The following is a 4,134-nucleotide window of genomic DNA, read 5'->3' on the forward strand; positions in this document are numbered from 1 at the left end:
TTTTTTTTTTTTAAATAGAGACAGGATCTTGTTATATTGCACAGGCTGGTTTAGAACTTCTGGGCTCAAGCAATCCTCTGCCTCAGCCTTCCAAAGTGCTGTGATTACAGGTGTCAGCCACTGGGCCTAGCCTGAAGTTATTTTTTGAAGGTAACCTTGTTACCAAAATTACAAATTTGGCCAGGCACCGTGGCTCATGCCTGTAATCTCAACATTTTGGGAGGCCGAGGTGGGTGGATCACTTGAGGTCAGGAGTTTGAGACCAGCCTGGCCAATATGGGGAAACCCTGTCTCTATGAAAAATACGAAAATTAGCTGAGCATGCTGGCGCATGCCTGTAATCCCAGCTATTTGGGAGGTTGAGGCAGGAGAATCACTTGAACCTGGGAGGCAGAGATTGCAGTGAGCTAAGATTGCCCCATTGCACTCTAGCCTGGGCAACAAGACCAAAACTCCATCTCAAAAACAAAATACAAAAATTAGCCGGGCGTGATGGTGCACTCCTGTAGTCCCAGCTACTCAGGAGGCTGAGGCAGGAAACTTGCTTGAACCGTAGGTGGAGGTTGTAGTTAGCCAATATCATGCCATTGTTCTCCAGCCTGGGCGACAGAATTACTGTGTTTATCCAGTAGCACAGATGACAAAGAGTTGCCTTAAGATAAATTTGTAAATTTTTTTTTTTTTTTGATATGGAGTCTCTCTCTTTGTTGCCCAGGCTGAAGTGCAGTGGGCAAACTCAGCTCACTGCAACCTCCACCTCCCAAGTTCAAGCGATTCTCCTGCCTCAGCCTCCTGAGTAGCTGGGATTATAGGCATGCGCCACCACGCCCAGCTAATTTTTGTATTTTTAGTAGAGACGGGGTTTTACCATGTTGACCAGGATGGTCTTGATCTCCTGACCTCGTGATCCATCTGCCTCAGCCTCCCAAAGTGCTGGGATTACAGGCGTGAGCCACCGCGCCCGGCCAAAATCTTTAAATCATATCTATTTGAATTGCAATATGGATTTGCTTCTAGGAGACTTACTCTTCTAATTTTGTTTGACTTTGGCTAATGTTAGAACTTGTTTACACTCACTCCCTTAGCATGTAGAGAGGTGATTCAAACTGGGAAAGCTCAACCTAGAATTTTATTTTTGCAGATATTCCACAGAATTTTGTATTCATGTGGCAGTAATCAAGAGTTTACTGTAACAATATGCAATCTTCTCTCTTCACCATTTACTGACAATCTCTACAGAGAAGAGGATCCCAAATTAAAGAAAAAATTTGAAAAATCCTGGAAAATATAGGGTAGTTTGATCATTTTATAGTTTTCATGCTGCCAATCAGAATCTTTTCTAAAAATTATTTGATAAAGATGTTCGACAAAGGTTTAATAGATTAATCAAGTTTACTAGGCTGGTTGCAGTGGCTCATGCCTGTAATCTCAGCACTTTGGGAGGCCTAGGTGGAAGGATCACTTGAGCTCACGAGTTCGAGACCAGCCTGGGCAACATAGTGAAACTCTGTCTCTACTAAAAATACAAACAAAAACAAAAACCCCAAAACTAACCGGGCGTGGTGGTGCATGCCTGTAGTCCCAGCTACTTGGGGAGCTGAGGTGGGAGAATAATTTGAGCCTGGTATGTATAGGTTGCAATGAGCTGAGATCCCACCACTGCACTCCAACCTGGGTGATAGAACCAGACCCTGTCTCAAAAAAAAAAAAAAAAAAGTTTACTTATTAGTCATCCTGGAGTTTTTGTATCTCAATGGGAGTCATAAGATTGAGTATCTATTTGTGGCATTTTGAGCATCAATAGGTAATAAGAATGATATTTTAGGGAGCAGAACTTTTTGTGCACCCATGGATTAAACAGGATTATATTGGTCACCTTTGGAAAAACAGTTGAACTTCGAAAAAGAGGAAATAGAGGAAATGAATTTGAGTTTCATATTTACAAATTACTAATCACTACCTCTTGTTTTAGTTATCGTTTAGTTATCTATTGTTGTTACTGTTTACTTATTTATTAATAACTAGTAAACTACCTCAAAAATGAGTAGTTTAAAACAATAGCTATGCTTTTTGTATTCAAGATTCTTTTGCTGTTGTTGTTTGTTTGAGACAGGGTCTTACTCTGTCACCCAGGCTGGAGTGCAGTGGCATGATCTTGGCTCATTGCAGCCTGGACCTTCATGGCGTAGGTGGTTCTCCTACCTCAGCCTCCCAAGTAACTGAGATGACAGGTGTATGCCACGACGCCTGGCTTTTTTTGTATTTTTTGTAGAGATGGATTTTTGCCACGTTGCCTACGGTGGTCTCAAACGCTTGTGCTCAAACAATCCACCTGCCTCTGCCTCCCAAAGTGCTAGGATTATAGGCGTGAGCCACCACATCTGGCCTTACTCAAGATTCTTTTTTTTTTTTTTTGAGATGGAGTTTTGCTCGTGTTGCCCATGCTGGAGTGCAATGGCGTGAAATCTCGGCTCACTGCAACCTCCACCTCCCGGATTCAAGCGATTCTCCTGTCTCAGCCTCCTGAATAGCCGGGATTACAGGCGTGCGCCACCACGCCTGGCTAATTTTTGTATTTTTAGTAGAAATGGAGGTTTCACCATGTTGGTCAGGCTGGTCTCGAACTCCTGACATCGTGATCTGGCCACTCTGGCCTCCCAAAGTGCAAGGATTATAGGCGTGAGCCACCACATCTGGACTTACTCAAGATTCTTTAGGCCAGGCGTGATGGCTCACGCCTGTAATCCCAGTGCTTTGGGAGGCCGAGGCAGGTGGATCACCTGAGGTTGGGAGTTCGAGACCAGCCTGACCAACATGGAGAAACCCCGTCTCTACTAAAAGAAAATACAAAATTAGCCAGGCATGGTGGTGCATGCCTGAAATCCCAGCTACTCAGGAGCCTGAGGCAGGAGAATTGCTTGGACTCAGGAGGCAGAGGTTGCGGTGAGCAAAGATCATGCCATTGTACTCCGGCCTGGGCAACAAGAGCAAAACTCTGTCTCAAAAAAAAAAAAAAGAAAAAAAAAAAGAAAGATTCTTGAATTTGGCCAAAACATAGTGGAATAGCCTGTCTCCTCCACATGGTGTTGACTGGGCAGCTCAACAAAAGGCTGGAGGATCCAAGTCAACTTCACTTGCATGGCTGGGGCCTGCACTGGTTGACCGGGACAGCTGGAGGATGTCTGGGCTCTCTATCCCTTCATAATCTCTCATTTCCCAGGGCCTCTGTCTACAATGAAAGATACGTGGCCACTTTCTCCAATAGGGTATTTAGACTTCTTTATACAAGAAATGGCTTCCCAAAGAGCAAAACAGAAACTGCCAGGTCTCTTAAGGAATAGGCCCAGAACTGGCACAGTGCTATTTCCACTACATTCTATTGGTGAAAGCAAGTCACAAGACTAGCCCAGATTCAAGGGAAAAAGAAACAGACTCCACCTCCTGATGGGAGGAGTGTGGTGTGTGCACAGGGATGGGAGAAACTGTTGATGACTATTTTTCTACTTTTGCAGACAATTTACCATACCACTTAACCTCATAAAATTCAGTTTTGTTTTGTTTTGTTTTTGTAAAAGTAACTCACTTTAGATCTACAGATAGAATATAAATATATAGACATATATCCCCTAACTCTAAGGTCCTGTACAAATACAAAAACCTACATTGCCTTAAAAGGTGTTGACCTGGAAGTTTCTCAAAGCATATTAGCACAGTGGGCATCTAGAATTATTGGTGTTCTCTGGATATTGATCATCTCTCCTGGTGCTAAGGAGAGCAGGAGTGACCCTGCTGGGTGGTTTTCTGGGACAGGATTTCTCAGTGGTACGAGTGGGAATGATTTCTGGTGGTTCCAAGTGAGTTTAAACTCTGGAGAAAATGCATTAGTTGCTCTGGTCTACCTTTATTTATCTTTAAACTGCAAATTAACTAGTTTGGAAAAGAGAAAGTTAAAAAGTTAAGAGAACAGCAGAACAGCAGTCTGTAGTTATTCTTTTTTTCTTTTTAGACAGAGTCTTGCTCTGTCACTCAGGCTGGAGTACAATGGCGCAGTCTCAGCTCACTGCAATCTCTGCCTCCCAGGTTCAAGCATTTCTCCTGCCTCAGCCTCCCAAGTAGCTGGGATTACAGGCATCC

This window comes from Mandrillus leucophaeus, unplaced genomic scaffold (genome assembly GCF_000951045.1).
Source record: "Mandrillus leucophaeus isolate KB7577 unplaced genomic scaffold, Mleu.le_1.0 Scaffold139, whole genome shotgun sequence".
NCBI lineage: Eukaryota > Metazoa > Chordata > Mammalia > Primates > Cercopithecidae > Mandrillus > Mandrillus leucophaeus.